The sequence below is a fragment of the Hyla sarda genome, chromosome 7, assembly GCF_029499605.1.
Source record: "Hyla sarda isolate aHylSar1 chromosome 7, aHylSar1.hap1, whole genome shotgun sequence".
NCBI lineage: Eukaryota > Metazoa > Chordata > Amphibia > Anura > Hylidae > Hyla > Hyla sarda.
The window spans coordinates 70,729,208-70,748,108 of record NC_079195.1 but is presented as its reverse complement, the minus strand read 5'-3'; the positions used below and the strand labels follow the sequence as shown (position 1 = coordinate 70,748,108).

The 18,901-nt window shown below is 40.4% G+C and overlaps 1 long non-coding RNA gene across 6 annotated transcripts in view; it reads left to right on the top strand.

Annotated features, from left to right (window-relative positions):
• Window positions 1–330: 330 nt before the first annotated feature.
• The window catches only part of LOC130281992 (uncharacterized), a 100,063-nt gene continuing 81,492 nt past the window's right edge, over window positions 331–18,901 (top strand). For 5 of the 6 annotated variants that reach the window (XR_008846192.1, XR_008846195.1, XR_008846196.1 and 2 more), the window contains exon 1: window positions 331–670. This is a non-coding gene — a long non-coding RNA (uncharacterized LOC130281992). The remainder of the gene's footprint in view (window positions 671–18,901) is intronic. The other variant, XR_008846197.1, reaches the window with a different exon arrangement.

Sequence of the window (18,901 nt, the reverse complement as noted above, 5' to 3'; positions counted from 1 at the left end):
GATCCCTCAACATGCAATGGTTTCAACAAACGATGGTCCGTTTGGAACGGATTACCTTCTTATGTTGAGGGACCACTGTAGTGACTGCGGTCGGCTGATTTTTGGACCATATCAGTTTTATTGCAGGACTAAAAACCATGGCAGACCATACTGTTCAAGAATGAGCCGACCAGAATCCCTATGGGGGGAGATTTATCAAAACCTGTGCAGAGTCAAAGTTGCCCAGTTGCCCATAGCAACCAATCAGCTCGCTTCTTACATTCCTAACAAGGCCTGTGAAAAATGAAAGAAGCGAGCTGATTGGTTGCTATGGGCAACTGGGCAACTTTGCCTCTGCACGGGTTTTGATAAATCTCCCCCTATATGACTGTTGAGCTTATTCAAATGATTGGAGTGCGGCACAAACGTGGTGTGAATATACCCTCTGAACTTGTACGGAGCCGTACCTATATACCTTATATACCTTATAAGTCCTGAATGTGTTATGGTCTGAAGACATTACTATTGCATAAGTCCTGCTTGTCATCATTTATTCACATCTCCAAAAGAAAACGGTAAAAAGAAAGTATAGGTGCAGGCGCTTTTAAATATTCTGCCAAATTTCTGCCTAATTTGTACTTTTGTAGCCTTGATGATTCCAATATTCACAAGAGGCAGAGTACACTGCTCAGTAAGTACAGATTTCTTACATTATTGGCCCCATGCTGTCCACATAATAGTTTGATTAGGTTTGTCACAGGGCATAGGATTTCCTCATTACTGACTCGTTTTATTACTGCTGCACGGCAGGAGCTCTCCACAATGGGAAAAGATGGAAATTAAGAGTTTTGCTGAAGAGTTTTGTTGCTGTTAAAAATGAAAATTAGAATAAGGATTCCGAGTCCTTTGGGAATGCTGAATTTTTTTTTTACATTGTTCCACCACTGTTTTCTGTCAGGCAAACACAAAAGGTTTATGTTTAAAGCAGAACATTAAAAAAGCAATTGTTTTTTATTGTTCATAATGTTTCAGAGGCTACATGTTTTCCATGTACAGGGGCAGCCGCAAATTACTGGAACATTATATTTTAGTACACTACAGAAGGAAGGAGCCCGGCAATTATATAAGTACTAGTTAACAGAAAATATTTGTGACATAACTTAGAGGTGCACTTAAAACCCCTGTTTTATGTCTTTTATGATCTATCCTATTTAATCTATCTATTTTCTTTCACATATATCTCTCTATTATCTATCTATCTATTCCGTATCTATATATGAAAATCAAAAAAGTTTTTATGCAGCACGCCCACACCTGATAAAGTTTTTTCTGTCTATCTATCTCTCTATCTCTCATATCTATCTATCTATCTATCTATCTATCCATCTATCTCTCATATCTATCTATCTCTCTATCTCTCATATCTATCTATCTATCTCATATCTATCCATCTATCTCATATCTATCTATATATCTCATATCTATCTATCTCATATCTATCTATCTATCCATCTATCTCATATCTATCCATCTATTTCATATCTATCTATATATCTCATATCTATCTATCTCATATCTATCTATCTATCCATCTATCTCATATCTATCCATCTATCTCATATCTATCCATCTATCTCATATCTATCCATCTATCCATCTATCTCATATCTATCTATCTAAAAAAAAATCTATCTATCTATCTATCTATCCATCTATCTCATATCTATCTATCTCATATCTATCTATCTATCTATCCATCTATCTATCCATCTATCTCATATCTATCTATCTATCCATCTCATATCTATCCATCTATCTCATATCTGTCCATCTATCTATCTCATATCTATCTATCTATCTATCTATCTCATATATATCTATCTATCCATCTATCTCATATCTATCTATCCATCTATCTCATATCTATCTATCTATCTATTTATCCATCTATCTCATATCTATCTATCTCATATCTATCTATGTATCTATCCATATATCTCATATCTATCTATCCATCTATCTCATATCTATCCATCTATCTATCTCATATCTATCTATCTATCTATATCATATCTCGCTATCTATCATCTATCTATCTATATCATATCTTGCATCTATCTATCTATCTATCTCATATCTATCCATCTATCTATCTCATATCTATCTATCTATATCATATCTCTTATCTATGTATCTATCTATCTATCTATCTATATCCTATCTTGTATCTATCTATCTATCTATCTATCTATCTATACAGAAGAGGGGATCCTGCACTTTAAAGGGGTACTCCACTGGAAAACATTTACTTTTAAATCAACTGTTGCCAGAAAGTTAAACAGATTTGTAAATTAAGAAATATTAGAGAGGCTCTTATCTCCCAGACAACCTGTGACTCCGGCTGCCCAAATAACACCTGTACCCAAGGCGCCAAAAATTATACAAAATATATAGAAAAATCGGGGCTCAGAGTCATGAATATTAGATACAAATTAATTTATTGATAATAAGATATTCATAATATTTGTGTCTTTTGACCCACAGGGCCCTTGTGGGTCAGCAGAAATACACTGATATATTAAATAGTCTATATATAAAATATTCAATGCATAAAATATGGCAAATAATTATTTAAAACTAATAAAATACATAAAATGAAAAAATTTTTAAATTATTTGCTAAGTGTCCACACAGTCTGTAGAAATAATGCAGGTAGATAATGTGAATAAATATCTTAGTTGCGGCAATAAATCCAGATGATTTAACTTCAATTATGGTGTCTGTAGACATAGAGGGACATGTATCAATAATGGTGTAGCAATGTGTGATTTTATGTATGGTTTTTTGCGTCAAATGGAGCATATCTGCGCCAAAATTATCAATTGTCGTACGCAAGTTTGTAATTTTGGCACAAATGTAGCCCTACAAAAGGCGCAGACCCCAGAATTCCAGGCAGTAAATCTGACTTTGGGACGTTCTATTGTTGTAGCTATTTTCTCTGTCACTTTATTCATGGTGTAGATTTGCGCCTAAATGAAGGTATTTGTGCCTAAACTTGCGCCAAATCGAAAAGTCGCAATTAATGAATTCCAGACCAAAGAATGATTGTAACTGAAATCACGACTAACAAAGTGAAATCAGTGATTTTGTTCTTAACCATTTGGCACAATTGTTTGTCGCAAAAAGTGACATAAAAGGAAATTTGAGACAAATCACAGTAAAAAAAAAACAGAGTAAAATCCTTCATACATACCCGCCATTGTCTCTAACGGATACAGCGATTGACACAATAGTAACTGGGCAACAGATGACACAATTTGTAACCTTATATGAGGTTGTGATTCTAGTTCTCTGCACCGCGCGCTACTAGAGACTTGGCGGTCTCAAAAATGTGCAGCGGCGGTAATTATTTTTGGTTGCTACTGGTTACAGTATTTGAAATGCAATATGGGAAAAGTTGGTACCTTTGTTGTATTGGTTTCCCAAGCAGTAACAGCGCTGCTAGAGACACTGCTGTCTCACAGGTATGCAGCGGAGATAGTGTATAGTGGAAGCGCTTCTCACATGATAAATCATTTTTAGTTGGTACCTCTATTGTGTTGTCCTGATCGTCAGCCGGTCTCAATCCCTGGGCAGAGGGTGCGCTGTTAGAGACTTGGCCGTCTCAATTTGTACAGCGGCAGCGGTGGGCTCGATCTGAGGGTACTGCAGCAGTTCTCCTGCAAGCAAGGAAAATGGAAAGCCAGCAATGTTCTCCTGGTGTGGGTGGCATGTAATGTCCTGTGATGATTAGCAGGTGCCGTGGGTCTTTGTGTATCGCTGTATCCTTGTGGGATTTTGGTGGATGACACTTAGGATAAATAGTAGTTTAAGGCTGGACACGTTTCAGGTCCTCCATAGAACCTTTCTTCAGCAGCTCAACATGTAAATGGGGATTTGCTTCTACTCTGGACAGTTCCTAAAATGGACAGAGGTGTCAGCAGAGAGCACTGTAGTAAGGCAGAAAGAATATTTAAAAAGAAAAGAACTTCCTGTGGAGCATAAAACACCTGATAAGTACTGGAAGGATTAAGATTTTTTAATGTAAGTAATTTACAAATCTGTTTAACTTTCTGCCACCAGTTGATTTAAATTTTTTTTCCAGTGGAGTACCCCTTTAATGTCTCCATACACACCCTAAGAAACAGCAGCACTAGCATGGAGGACATTATAGAACAGTATTCAGTATTCTCAGCTGTGAATCAAGCCCTGTCTCTTTGTAGTCTCTTTAGCTTAAAAGAGTACTCCACCCCTAGACATCCGTCCGGACGCTGGCAACCACCCACAACTTTTTTGTTATTTTATACCAAGGGAATTGTATGAATTTCTTTTAATAGGACACTGATGGTTTCCCTGCATCACAGTAATCAGGAACAGCACTTCAAAACTGGTTGGCCTTATAAGCAACTGTAAATAAAAAATAAAAAAATTACATTAAATAGAACATGGCGTAACTGCCTAAAAAAAGCCCTGCAAACAAATTGGTCATGCAAGGATTGTGCCAGTGAGGGAAGCCACTGAGCAACCAATAAGCCACCTTGTTATCTATGGTGGTAGCAGCAGGGATTGTTCATGCACTGGAAGGATTTTAATGCTAGGAATAATGAATAAATAGTCGTCGATATAACCATAAGTAGAAGTTATGTACAGTTTAAAAAGAACAATGCGGGAAATAAATAAAACTGTGTGGGCCAAAAATCTATATAAATTTGTCTTACATGACTTGTGCCACATTTCAGTGAGTGTGTTCACTTGTTGCAGATAATTAGCGGTACTGCACCTCATTACTGCATGCATTTTTGCTATATTTTACCACAAATGACCGAAACCCCAATAAAAATGATATGTTTTTCAACAATTTGCATAATTGCGGTAAAACACATAATTTTTACTGCAACGCATGTGGTAATTTGTTGCATTACCCTTAATTAGGTGCAACATGTCAACACAGTCTAAAAGGGCCAATTCAATTCATCACCAACAGATACAAAGCCAAAATCAAGATATGTAAATCCTTAACCAAAACTGCCCCGGAACCCCCTCCACACAACCAAGAATGAGGTCCTTCAGGGATGTCCTAGTCAAATTAAATTTGGAATTGTTAGTTATAAATCAGGCACCTTTTTTTTTTCTTCAACTTATCCAAATTAATTGAAAAAATGATAAAATGACTTCTGTTTTTATGAGCTGAATACTTGTTCTCATGACAAATCCCATAAAAAAGGATCTTGATGGAAAGTATACATATGGCATCAGGAATAATTTCAAATCCTCAAAGTATGCCTCATGATTGATTTTTTTTTCCTTTTTTTTTTCAAAATGTGTATGCAACAAAACTGTAATAAAAGGGGTAAATGCTTCTTTATTTAAAGATTTTAGTTAAAGTCAAAACTTTGCACCAACAAAGCGAGTAATAATATAAATCTAGCCACTAGAGGTCAGTCTTAGTCCAGGTTTTTAGTCCACAATGCTCTGATTTATACTGCGACCAGTTTTTTGATTGGTAACTGTTGTAGGGTGAAGTATTCCTGGCCTTCCCAATCTATTCCTGAGGAACGGCTATATAACCTCTCAAGAACAGAATACACAATAATATAATTGCAACATTGTTCTTTGTTGTCATTATTGATTAGAAAATTGCACCAAAATGCCTTGTCAGAACAGTGCGGGACACTTATTATTATTTTAATAGACCTTTTATCATTGACTGAATAAAAAAGTGGCGGCGGTATTCTACTAGTAATACACAAGTATCTAATAATAATAGTAATACAATATAATAAAATACGATTTGTCAATAATATCCTAATAAATAAAGTGTGAAGCTGCATTTGGAAAAAAGGAAGACCCTCCTTTTTATTCTAATGCAACCTGTTATGTAAAATTGCCTGAAATAATGTATCTTGTAGTAGGTAAATTCCTGCCGTTGGCCCTAAAACTGTGATTCATTTTAGGGAAATTAAACAGCTAAAACTGCCTATGATCAGTAAGTAGCACTATCCACATATGTAGGAATGTGGTCCATGACTACTTTTTAGCATTAAAGGGGTACTCGGCCCCTAGACATCTTATCCCCTATCCAAAGGATAGGGGATAAGATGCCTGATCGTGGGGGTCCTGCAGCTGATGACCCCCAGCTGGACCTGGCGTTCGTTTAGAGCATTGGGTGCAGCGCCGGAGGTTCGTGACATCACGGCCGCGCCCCCCAAGGCAAGTCTATGGGAGGGGGCGTGGCCACCACAAGCCTCTGCCCTGCATCGCTAGTCATCCGGCATGGAGCGAAGTTCGCTCCGTGCATCGGGTGTCTGGGGTGCCGCAGCGGAGATCCCAGCGGCGGGACCCCCGCGATCAGACATCATATGCCCTATCCTTTCAATAGGGGATAATATGTCTAGAGGCGAAGTACCCCATTAGGTACCCAAACACGGTTATGTTAAGGTGACCATTTTTTTGTGATACTCCCAGAACATCACTCTGCATCTTTTGAGACATTTGGGTCTCTTAGCGCTATATACATTAATATTATTATTATTATTGTTGTTGTTGTTTTTGTTGTTATTATTAGCTTGTACACTATTGGCAAGCAGTACTTAATTTGTGTCAAGAAGGACATATCTACACTACTGGTAATAGAATTGTGATGTTACAAGCTAAAAACATTTCAATTCTGTTATTAGAGGGGTCAAAATACTTAGATCAGTGGTTCTCAACCTTTTTCGCGACTGTACCCCCAAAGGGTACCTGCGGCCAAAATAAGTAATAAAATTAGTTATTTTCATAATGGCGTGTGCTTACCTTTGTACTAATGCGATACTTAATCCCCTTTTGCCATTATTCCCCCCTCCATTTTATTCCCCTTGTGCCATTATTATCCGTTATGGCAAAAGGGGATCAGAGGGACCGGGCGGGGGGGATAATGGCACAAGGGGAATAAGATGGAGGATGAATAATAGCACAAGGGGATTAAGATGGAGGGGGGAGGGGTAATCATTACTCTCATTACTGTTTAACTCTCTGGCTCCAGTTAATAAAAAAAAAAAAAAAAATAATGATTTCCAGCAGAGTACACCTTTAAAGGAGTAGTCCAGTGCTGAAATACTTATCCCCTATCCTAAGGATAGGGGATAAGTTTCAGATCGCGGCGGGTCCGACTGCTGGGGCCCCCGCGATCACCTGTACGAGGTCCCGACTCGCTGGCCAGATAGCGGGTGTTGACCACCGCACAAAGCGGCGGCTGACAACCCCCCCCCCCTCAATACATCGCTATGGCAGAGCCGCAGATTGCCGAAGGCAGTGCTCCGACTCTGCCATAGAGTTGTATTGAGGGGGCGTGTCAGCCGCCGCTTCATGCGGTGGTCAACACGCCCCCTTCCCGCGGGCTGCCGGTTCCCCGTACAGGAGATCACAGGGGGCCCCAGCATTCGACCCCCTGCGATCTGAAACTTATCCCCTATCCTTAGGATAGGGGATAAGTTTTCCAGCACTGGACTACACCTTTAAGTAGCCTAAACCATAGATTGTGAAGGATTGGATAAAAGTGATATTCAGTGATAATATTTACAAAGGTTGTAGGGTTTGTGTACTGCTGGCAAATGTGGTTTTGTAATACAAGTTTTAGCTTCTGCCTTTTTTAGTAGTAAATTTCATATGTTCCATACTCCTGCCAATGGTTGTGGAACAAACAGATCACTTACAAGTTGATCCATTTTACGCAGAGATTAAGTGCCAAGCAAAGGCGGAACCTTCTTTATCAATATTTATAAATATAATACGTTTTTCTTGACAATGCTGAGGACACGCTCCCTATGAGTTTTTTTTGGACAACTGTGAAGGTCATATATTGCTGCCAGATGAGCTGGTGATTTATTGCTGCCACACAATTCTTTGAGTAAATCTAAGCCTATGGGTAGCATTATTTACATGGATATAAAGATGGCACAGCAGTGCATAGAGACTGGTACAGGCTCAATAGGGCACTGTGTAAATTCCAAAGACTGAGATTTGGAGTTCTGTTTTCTGACTGTTTTCTGTGTTAACAAGAGTCCATTGTAAGTAAGTACATATATTGTTGGCTGTCTATACATCTCATCTTCTGCTGTCCTTCTACCAAGTGTTACAGCAGAGACATCTGTACGTGATGACTTTGATGAATACGCTCAGCTGTCAGCGCATCATTTAGTACGGAACTTCTCCAGCTGTCAACTGTATGTGGAGGGATACGTCTCAATAAGGGTTAAATTATCTGATGTCTGATCATCTAAATGTGCGTCTTCCTGTGTGCACACATAGACATATTAGTGTTGAGCGGCATAGGCCATATTCGAATTCGCGATATTTCGCGAATATATGGACGAATATTCATCATATTTTCGCTAAATTCCCATATTCGCAATATTCGCGTTTTATTTTCGCATATGCGACAATTCGCGTATGCGAAAATTAGCATATGCAAAAATTAGCATATACAAATATGAACGTATGCGAAAATTCGCACGCCAGTCTCACAGAGTAGTATTAGAGCCTTCTTTACACCACACAAGCTGGAAGCAGAGAGGGGCGATCACTGTGGTGTGTACTGTGATAAAAAAAATAAAAAGAAATAAACAAATATTCGTAATTATGAATGTATAGTGCTATATTCGCGAATATTCGTGAATTCGCAAATATGCGATATTCGTGAATAAAATTCGCATTGCGAATATTCGCGAGCAACACTAATAGACATGACACTGCTTTGACTCCTCACTTTGGTTGTACAGAAGGACAGGATACAATTTCCTATATCAGTGGTCTTCAACCTGCAGACCTCCAGATGATGCAAAACTACAACTCCCAGCATGCCCGCATGCTGGGAATTGTAGTTTTGCAACATCTGGAGGTCCGCAGCTTGAGGACCACTGACCTATACAATGTTCTGTTTATTTCCACTTGCTTGAGTTAACTGTTTGCAGTCAGATAAGTTACCATCAATATTTTACAGGATGGGAGGTGGGGGTGTTGGGTTATCTTGCATTGTGAATAGGGAGAAAAATTAGGGGCAATAAATAGACTCATAGGGAGGCATTTATCAAAACTGACATCTCCACTGAGACTCTATATAAATGTCCATCCAGTCCACAAGCTTGCAGAATTTCTGTAGGGGTGTGAACCTCTACTTAGACCCCAGCGAATCAGGCTCCAAGTGCCCTCTCCCTGGAATCCCTGCCAGCTCAGAGCTTGATAGCAAGCATGAACTGTGTTAAAGGGGTACTCTACCCCTAGACATCTTGTTTATTATCCAAAGGATAGCGGATAAGATGTCTGATAGTTGGGGTCGGGCTGATTGGACCCCAGCGATCTCTGGGCAAGCACCCCAGTGATCAGAACTTTTATGTTCAGAATGCCAGCTTCAGGTGGCCGTGTTCATGACTTAACGCTACACCCCTCATTTATGTTTATGGGAGGGGGCATGGTGGCTGTGGTCCAGCAACCACAACCACCACGCCCCCTTCCATAGACATGAATGGAGGGGGTGTGGGTTAGCATCACAAAACAGTCACCTGAAGTCAGTATTCTGAACGTAAATATTCGTGGGGATCCCATGGGCCGGACCCCCTGCGATCAGACATCTTATCCCTTAGGGGATAAGATGTCTAGGGGCGGAGTACTCCTTTAAATTCGTCAAACAGGAGCATAAACACCACCTTTGCATGAAGCCAGGCCCCTTCAACATTAAGCTCTGCTCACTATGCGAGAAGGGAGGCGATAGTCAAAAAGTCGGATACATTTTGTAAAAGGACTTTCTTGCACAACAATTATGAAACTTTTTGTCCATTTTTTCGGAGAGAGAGAGAAAGGGAGACTTAGACGTGATGGCTATGTACTAGCCAGATATGAATGGCAAGAATAGGACCACTCCCACAATCAGTGAAAAGTCTGCTACACTGACGAGTGAATTTATTATTATTGTGCGATATTACAATATTGCAGTATTCCAGCAGGCATAACTATCTGGTTATTGTTAATCTAACATGTAAAATCTTTCTTGTTGTTTACACTGCTATTTCTGCACTGTGGTATATAGGGTTAAATATTACCGCTCACTGGTGGATAACATGTTAAAGGAGATATCCAGTGGTGAACAACTTATCCCCTATCCTAAGGGTAGGGGATAAGTTGCAGATCGCGGGGGGTCCGACCGCTGGGGCCCTCCACGATCTCCTGTACGGGGCCCTGACAGCCCGCAGGGAGGGGAGGTGTCGACCCCCACACGAAGCGGCAGTGGACACGCCCCCTCAATACAACTCTATGGCAGAGCCGGAGCGCTGCCTTCGGCAATCTCCGCCATAGCGATGTATTGAGGGGGCGTGTTGGCCGCCGCTTTGTGCGGTGGTCGACACCCGCTAACTGGCCGGAGAGCCGGGGCCCCGTACAGAGAGATCACAGGGGGCCCCAGCGGTCGAACCCCCCGCGATCTCAAACTTATCCCCTATCCTTAGGATAGGGGATAAGTTTTTCACCACTGGACTACCCCTTTAAGGATAAATGGAACTGCATGGTTTTCTCTCAGACTAACTTCTGCTAGAAGGGTCTAAAGGAGGAGTCTCCAAAGTCCAACCCTCTCTCCCCAGAAGGCTATAACTCATCTAAGCTAGTTAGTCTGGACCTGGCCAGAGAAGTGTGACCATCTAGTCAGACTGTGTCATGCTAGGCCATGGTCTGACAAGTTTAATTTCCCCTACCAGCAAAAGTCTAATGTTTTACTTACAAACTGTCTCTAGTCCAGACTGAGAGGACATTCATCTCAACTATCTCGTTCCTGCTCCAAGAGGGAGAATCATCTAGCCAAATTACTTCTATTTACAAATCTAAATCATTCCAGTACTTATCAGCTGTTATTTGCTCCACAGGAAGTTCTTTTCTTTTTGGATATCCTTTCTGTCTGAACACAGTGCTCTCTGCTGACACCTGTGTCCATTTTAGGAACTGTCCAGAGTAGGATAGATTTGCTATGGGGATTTTCTCCTACTCTGGACAGTTCCTAAAATGGACAGAGGTGTCAGCAGAGAGCACTGTGGTGAGACAGAAAATAAATTCAAAAAGAAAAGAACTTCCTGTGGAGCATATAGCAGTAATTTACATATCTGTTTAACTTTTCTGGCACCAGTTGATTTAAAGAAAAATGTTTTCCAGCGGAGTACCCCTATTAGAGTATTTCTGACAATATTTCTGCTTACTTGATTCAAGTTTTTTAAACTAAATCTATTGCACACACATCATGGCATGGGTACACCCCTCCCCTCCAAGACAACTCACCAAAGTGTACCCCGGATCAATGACTATCTGTATAGACCCCCATTTTAAAAAGCAGCAAGGATCCACAGGGGAACATACAGGGTTAGCCAGCCACAAAGCAATCTGTGACCATATTTCAGGACTACTACCCTCTGCTGCTGTAGACTACTCCAAAACCAAACATAAAGGAAAGGGACTCAAATCTCCGGGTGTATCAGTGTGATGACTGGGTGCTCTATTCCCAGTGTGTACACAGTCATATGAAAAAAGGCTTGCACACACTGTTACTGCTAAAGCTTCTTCTTTATATGAAATTTCTTCACAAGAAATTTTTTCTTCACAATACAACAAAGCAAGAAAAAAGCAGTGAATAATCACCCAGGTGGATATAGATAGTGTTGGGCGAGAATATTCTCATTTCAAATTTTTATCGCGAATATTGAGAATATATTCGCTATATATTCCAAATTGTGAATATTCGCTTTTTCCTTGTGGGCCAATAAGAATGATGCAAATACACTTGTCAGAGGTTATCAACAACATCCCTAGCAACCAATAGTAAAGTTGCCCACCCCCTCACTGTTTTCTTCCTCCAATACACGAAAATGCGAATATTCGCATATGCGAATATAACGAATACATGAAATTCACGAATATAGGACGAATATTCATTTGTATATTCGCGAAATATCGCAAATTCGAATATGGGCAATGCCACTCATCACTAGATACAGATAGTCCGCAAGATGTAGATTGGAGAAATAGCCGATTTCTTAAAACTTCATTGTGCAGCTCCACTGCTCAGTTTCTCTGGCCGTCTCCATTCTAGACTACTCCACCCATTCTCCTAAGTGGGCACCACATGATAGACTGCAATATGAATCTAAAATTAAAGCTCTACCAACATGTGTACAAACTTTTAACATGGCATCTAGACATGTCAAAAATGTAGCTCACAACACTGTGCCTAAGAGTTATAGCCGACCGATCACTGTGTCATAGCGTCGGGGGAGGGGGTGCAGTTGTCCCAGGTGCAAAAATGATTAGGGTACAAAGTCTGATGACCATGTGAAGTCAGTTTTGAAACAGAAATGGCCACACATCCACGTACAATGATTCTTCTTAACATATTCATGAATCTAACAGGTTTTGATCAAAATGTGCAAGCCCCATCGCCATGTCACAACCACTTGAGTAGAACGGGTCCCTAACTTAAAGGAGTTATCCAGGAATCGAAAAACAAAGATAATTTCTTTCAAAGACCGCTCCCCGTCTGTCTCCAGGTTGGGTGTGGTTCTACAGCTCTGTTCCATTAAAGTGAATGTGTAATACCACACACAAAGTGGAGACAGGGAGCAGTCTTTGAAAGAAAATAGGTCTGTTTTTCGATTCCTGGAAAATCTCTTTAATCGGTTGCCGTCTAAGGACGAGCCGACTCGTACTGAGACAGCAATCGGTGTATGGCACGGGCTCCTGACTCGTGCCGACATGCGGCGATTGCCGCGGGCGGCTATCAACCCTTTAGATCGCCGCAGGCTTTATCAATCGAGCACAGAGCACAGAGATCAATGTGGTTCTATGGACTAAAAGTGTAAAGAAAAGTTGAATAAAAGTTGAATAATTTAAAACGCATGCGTAAATGTCCGAACTATAAAAATATAATGTTCATTAAACCGAACAGTCAATGGCGTACACATAAAAAAAATTCTAAGTCCAAAATTGCGCATTTTTGGTCACTTTGTATACCCTAAAAAAATTTATAAAAAGCAATAAAAAAAGACCCATCAAAACAAAAATGGTACCGATAAAAACTTCAGATCGCGGAGCAAAAAATTACCCTCATACATCCCTGTATATGGAAAACTAAAAAAGTTATAGGGGTCAGAAGATGACAATTTTATACATAAATTTTGGTGCATGTAGTTATAATTTTTTAAAGTAGTAAAATAAAATAGAACCTATATAAATTAGATATCCTTGTAACCGTATGGACCTACAGAATAAAGATACAGTGTATTTTTTACCAAAAGGTCCACTGCATAGAATCGGAAGCCACAAAAATTACAAGATGGCTTTTTTTTTTCCAATTTTGCCCCACAAATATTTTTTTTCTGGTTTCGCTGTAAATTTTGTGGTGAAATGATTGATGTCATTATAAAGTACAATTGGTGGCGCAGTGCCACGCAAACTATGGCCGTCGCAGAGCACCACACCAACGTGTGGCTAAGAACAGACCCTTGGTCAGTCTCCTGTTGGTGGGGTAGAGTTCTGCCCAGATAAAACAAAGTTTTTCGACATATCTATACAACATATCAAAAGTTTATAGGAAGGATAGTAATGCTTTAACTGTTTCAGCCACCACAATCCTCAGCGTGGAATATCTGGTACAGTAATGAGAAATTCACTCATCATAAAAAAGCAGATGATTCGAGTTTTTCTCATCTCTACTGGGGACCCAATGCTTTTAGGGCATGTCGGCATTACAGACGTCCATTATTTATCTCCCAATAAACAACACAGATGAAACAATCTCTTGCCTTGTCCACTTTGCTCAGCTTTTTACTGTGAGCATGTTAATAATGGAAAGAAACAATAGATTTTCCTTTAGCTTGAAGCAAGCGCATATTGCAGTGGGCTCTGTGCTCGGATATTGGTGCACTGGCTCCATGACTTGGCAGGGCTTGAGCTACAGAAAAACTAGAGGGATTCCTTTAATTTGGGCCCCAGTGGTCAATCAGATAAGTTGGCAGAACTGTGGCAGGACAAGTACCAATCATTCTACTTAATAAATGACAGGGTTCTTGGCACAGCATGGGCAGATCCCGTCAAGCAGCACAGAGGTGTCAATTATTTTGCGAAACTCTTAGTTTTTTTTTACTTTCATCTTTTAACTCAGATGGTGAAGGTTTTATTTTACCCACAAAGGCGGATGAATCTAAGTTGTATTCATTCTATCACAGCAATACTGCTGTAAATATAGAGGTATTATGAATTAATTTGTTTAAATATTTAAAATGTATTTATTTCCCATTACTTGGTAACATATTCCACAGCACAGTAAAGAGATTGTCACCATTCACATTAGTCCCTATGCTTAATGGGGCTAACAATCTACTTTCCATATCACACACACACACACACTAGGGCCAGTGTCATAGACCATCAAGCATGTGCAGCCCTTTTACCCCGCTCATTCAGTCCATCACTGCAGACAGTTTTTAAAAAGAGTAACCCTTATATTCATGCCCTGTGGCAATTGTACGGCATCCATTTTAGAACATCGTATCGTCAGTCGTCAGCAGTAACTCCGTCTCACGTCAGGCAAAACAGCGTCCCACCTCCTCCCTCAGACCAATCTCCAGTCAGTCATCAGCCACAACTCCCTCATTCCTCCTCCGTCATCCGAAACTCTGTCATCCGAAACTCCATCATCCCTCAGACGAAAATCTTCCTGCTGTATAGCAGAGCCAAGTCAGTGTTGGCTCTCTGCTATACAGGTTCTGCTGTACATGCTATTTAGTGTCGGCTCTGCTATACAGACACTGTAGCGCATGTAGCGTCTGTAGTACACATGCAAGTTTCACAGTTTTGACTCTGCTATACATGCTGTGCAGCGTCGGCTCTTCTATGCAGCAGGAAGTTTTGTCTGAGGGAGAATCATCTAAGGGATGATGGAGTTTTGTACGAAGGAGTTTCGGAGGAGGGAGTAGTGGCTGATGGATGAAGGGGATTGGTGTGAGGGAGGAGGCGGGACACTGTTTTGCCTGACTGGGGACAGAGTTGCGGCTGATGACTGATGGACATTGGTCTGAGGGAGGAGGCGGGGAACCGTTTTGCCTGACGCAGGACGGAGTTACGGCTGACAACTGACGATGTCCTAAAATGGAAGCCATACAATTGTGTTTTTCCTTTATTGTTGTCCCACGTGCTGTGTTCCTGCTGTGGTCCCCGCTTGCATGGTGTACTAGTTTCCCCTTTTAGTTAAAAGGGTGCTCCCACAATTTAAGGTTACCCCTATTGATTTGACAGTTGGGATCCTCTCTGATTTCTAGAATGGAGGAGAAGTGTCCCTGAAAATGAAAGGACATGTGCTTTCAGTGTTCAATTAAAGGGGTACTCAAGAGGAAAAAAATTTTTTTAAATGAACTGGTGCCAGAAAGTTAAACAGAGCTTTAAATTACATATCAGCTGCTGCATGCTTCAGAAATTATTGTGTAGTTCTATCCAGTCTGGCCACAGTGCTCTCTGCTGTCAGTGTCAGAACTGTCCAGAGCAGGAGCAAATTCCCATAGCAAACCTATGCTATGGTAATTTTCTCCTGCTCTGGACAGTTTTTGACACTGACAGAGGTAGCAGCAGAGAGCACTGTGGTGAGACTGGAAAGAACGACAAAACTTCCCGTGGAGCATACAGCAGCTGATAAGTACTGGAAGGGTTAAAAATTTTAAATGAAAGCAATTTACAGATTTGTTTAACATTCTGGCACCAGTTCATTTAAAAATGTTTTCCCTCTGGAGTACCACTTTAATTGTGTTTAGATCGGCACTCAGCAATGTTCAAATTACGAACTTGCCAAGCACTGTTCCGTAGCCAATAAATGGAATACTCTCCCCCATATTCTCCCCCATTCTGATGATCAGTGGGAGCACCAGCGCTCAAAACCCCAGTATCACCTATAACTAGGAGATAACTTAAATTTGGGAATACCCTTTAAGGGCTGGTGGGCCACTGAAAGGGGAGGGGGTAAGTGACAACCCCAGCCAATATGACTGGTCATCTGGAGATATGGCTTGCGAAGGAGGTATTGATGCAGTAGGTGCGGTACTGCCTGGAAGTCGTGAGTGCACTTATAGGGTCCCAATCCTTTTTCTATTAACAAGATTGAAACTCCACTTTAGTGAAAATTGATATGTTTATTGAAGAAAGCAATCACAAACAAAAGGTAGCGTTTCGGCCACATTAAACCTTCCTCAGTCCAGATTTCAGCAGAGGTAGTTGGTAGAGAAGTCAATATAATGGTCCCAGACTGTGTGCAGAGGTAAATGGTAATGCGACCTATAGTCGCTACCAGCGACTATAGGTCGCATTACCATTTACCTCTACATGCGGTCTTTCGGCGTAATCTGCTCAGCTATGCATTACCGTTGATGAAGACGGCACATTTCTGAGCGGTCATAGTGCTGAAATCTTTTGCTCTCGCGCTATTTGCTGAATGTCCGCCTGAGTGTCAGCATGGCCTCATATAAACCTTACTCTAGTGACTACATGCATAGTCCATAAACAATGAAAATATACCTCAATATACTTGTATACAATATACAAGATATATACAAGATATCTCTGGTGGATGTGGATAGGGATGCCTTCATACACTGACAGGCAGCAAATAGTTTCTATAGAGAGAAGGATTGATAAACAACAGAATATAAGAAAGCTCTTAAGGCTAAGAGCGCGTCTTTCCTTTACATACGAAGATGGTTAGATGAAATATAATATAAGTCATCTGTAATTTGCTTTTTATTTAACTAGTTTAGATTGAATCTGAGTTACCGGAAAACAGAAGAGTGCAGAATTGCTGCGCTTTAGGCAAGTGGAAGGTCCTTCTCAGCACAGTAATAAACACACAGGGGAATAGCAGTAAATGGAAGGGTTTTTGCTCAGTTACAATTAGAATGTTAAATCAGAGCAGACAAAGAAATAAACCAAGACAACACTTCTAAGATTTGAGGGTAGAGTTGGCATTTGGTTCTTTAGTACTACAGTATCAATATTGGGGGAGCAGTAACCTGGCACGATTATTGGCAACTCAAATTCCCGGGCCTGCAGTCCTCACAAGGATAATACAGGTTTAGGATTGCACTCTATGAGTAGACTATATGGAATATTTACAAATTTTGCACTTATCAACTCCTATTTATGGCACGTTAAAATGCTTTTAGAATTCTTGCCAGTTTGACATTGTCCAGACAAACCTCTTTGACAAGGGGACGGTTGTCAATTTAGTCAGGCATTTCCAGGAGGAGTAAGGCTATGTTTACACAGTAGAAAATTAGCAGAATGTCCATCTGGAAATACATGGCAGACATTCTGCAAATTTGCAAGTTCTGTCAGCGCTAGGACAGCTTGGAAATGTACCCTCTCCATAGACGGAAATGCAATTCCAAGTGAATTGTGCTGAAGGAATAGACGTGTCAATTCTTTTGGCAGAGGCTGGAATTGGGATTTCCATTGAAAGCAAATTCCATTGTGTAAACATAAGGCTCCTTTTCTACTTTCTTGTGCTGATGTTGGCAGGGAGTCAATAGGGAATCAGGAAATACCAAATCCACTTTGTGTTTTTTGAGGATTAAAATTTTTCCCTTGTTTTTGGGATCGTCTGATGTTTCCCAAAATCAAAGCCTGTTAAGACTATGGCAAAAATGCATAGCATTACTACTTCTCTCCGTTTGCCATATGGTATACAGCAGTGCTTAGCACAGTGCGGTATACTGTACCGGAGCCCAGTCTCCTGTCACTTTACTGATGGGAGTCTTGGCTCCTAGAGGGAGTGAGCTGGGCCCACAGCTATACAGCTATCCCAGCTAAAGCACAGGCAGGAACAAAGTCCAGGAAATGAGGGTGGGCCTAGTACTCCTCTGTGCTCTCTCCCACCCTGTAATTAAGTTTCTGCATGGATCAAGGTCTGCTGTGTGACAATGGTGGTAGTGCAAAATTCAGTGTACAAAAGTCAGTGGGAGATGTCATTGAGAATAATGGGGTCCATCTATTTTCATAGTCCAGATTAATTTAAAGGGGTACTCCACTGGAAAACAATTTTTTAAATTAACTGATGCCAGAAATTTAAGTAGATTTGTAAGTTACTTCTATTAAAAAATCTTAATCCTTCTAGTATTTATAAGCTTCTGTATGCTCCACAGGAAGTTCTTTTCTTTTTGAATTTCCTTTCTGTCTAACCACAGTGCTCTCTGCTGACAACTCTGTCCATTTTAGGAACTATCCAGAGTAGGAGCAAATCCCCATAGCAAACCTCTCCTGCTCCGGACAGTTCCTGATATGAACAGCGGTGTCAGCAGAGAGCACTGTGGTCAGAAAGAAAATACATTAAAAAAAGAAAAGAACTTCCTGTGTAGCATACAGCAACTGATAAGTACTAGAAAGATTACGATTTTGTAATCGAAGTAATTTACAAACCTGTTTAACTTTCTGTTATCAGTTGATGAAATTTTTTTTCCAGTGGAGTACCCCTTTAAGAAACCATTAATCATTAAATCATTAATTCATCTTTATATGTGAATTGAGAAGAGGATTCCATCGATAGGGGACCATAAGGAGCATGACTTTTTATCCACTACCAACAGTAATAGGCCAATGTAATGATCATTGCTTTCCCTGCTGTTTACCCTTTTTGCTCTTATTTAAAGTATTATTTATTGTTGCCCATATTCTTATTTAACAATCTTCATATTTAGCAATCAATAGAAAAATATTTACTATAAGATCCGTTAAACATTCTGCCCAAGTGCGTGCATATATTATGGCCCCATTTAGTACAAAGCAACAATAGGGGCAACATAGAGGCACATACAGCCATACATTGAATGCTGTATAT